General features: G+C 58.6%; 1 protein-coding gene across 1 annotated transcript in view; it reads right to left on the reverse strand.

The window, feature by feature from the left end:
• SEMA7A (semaphorin 7A (John Milton Hagen blood group)) overlaps positions 1-778 on the reverse strand; it is a 33,525-nt gene that overhangs the window by 10,692 nt on the left and 22,055 nt on the right. The window lies entirely within an intron of this gene.

The following is a 778-nucleotide window of genomic DNA, read 5'->3' on the forward strand; positions in this document are numbered from 1 at the left end:
CCAGGGGTGCTGCTGACACCCCGCGTTGGATTTTCCAGCGGGAATTTGCTCCTGGAAGGCGCCAGCCTGAAGCAGGAGCAGCAAACGCAGGGCTGGGGCTGCTGCTGGAGAGAACAGGACGCGGAAAAAGGCGAGGGGAGATCCTGGCCCCCACCATTCCCAGTGAGCAACACGGCGCTGCGCTGCTTTTTTCCACTCTTTATTCCAACCGTCCACTTTGGTTACAGGTCTGAAAGGGGATTTTTTTTGTTGTTGTTGTTTTTGCTGTTTTTTGGTAGCTGTCGTGGTGCTTAGATTTTAATTGTCCTCTCCTGCAATCCGCCCCCACGTGCTGTAACGTTATAAAATCCTACGGTACAGTAATGAGCAGTCGATATAATAAATATCTGTTAGTCCACAAAGTTAAAGTGCTTTGAGAAGGGCTGTAAGAAGCTCTATCCTAGACTCGGGATGGGGGAACATCTCGGGAATGTAGTGCAGTAGGAAGCTCTGGCCCGCTGTCCACAGGGTGTGGACGGGGCACCTCCCCTGGCCCCGAGGCCCCGCGGGCTCCCCTGAGTGAGCGGGCCCGGAGCAGGAGCCGGGACAGGCATTGGAAGCACGGCCCGGGGCCGGGAGAGGTTTGGACAAGGAGTGGGATCCCCCTGTGCAGGGAGAGCATCCCGATTTTCACAGTTTAGTCTCGCTCCGAGACCTCCGAAAGCGCGAGGGAAGCGAGCCCCGGGCCTGCCCCGGCCCCAGGCTCGGGGGACAGAGGCAGAGCCCCCGCCCCGCCCTG

The sequence above is a fragment of the Corvus brachyrhynchos genome, unplaced genomic scaffold (assembly GCF_000691975.1).
Source record: "Corvus brachyrhynchos isolate BGI_N302 unplaced genomic scaffold, ASM69197v1 scaffold309, whole genome shotgun sequence".
NCBI lineage: Eukaryota > Metazoa > Chordata > Aves > Passeriformes > Corvidae > Corvus > Corvus brachyrhynchos.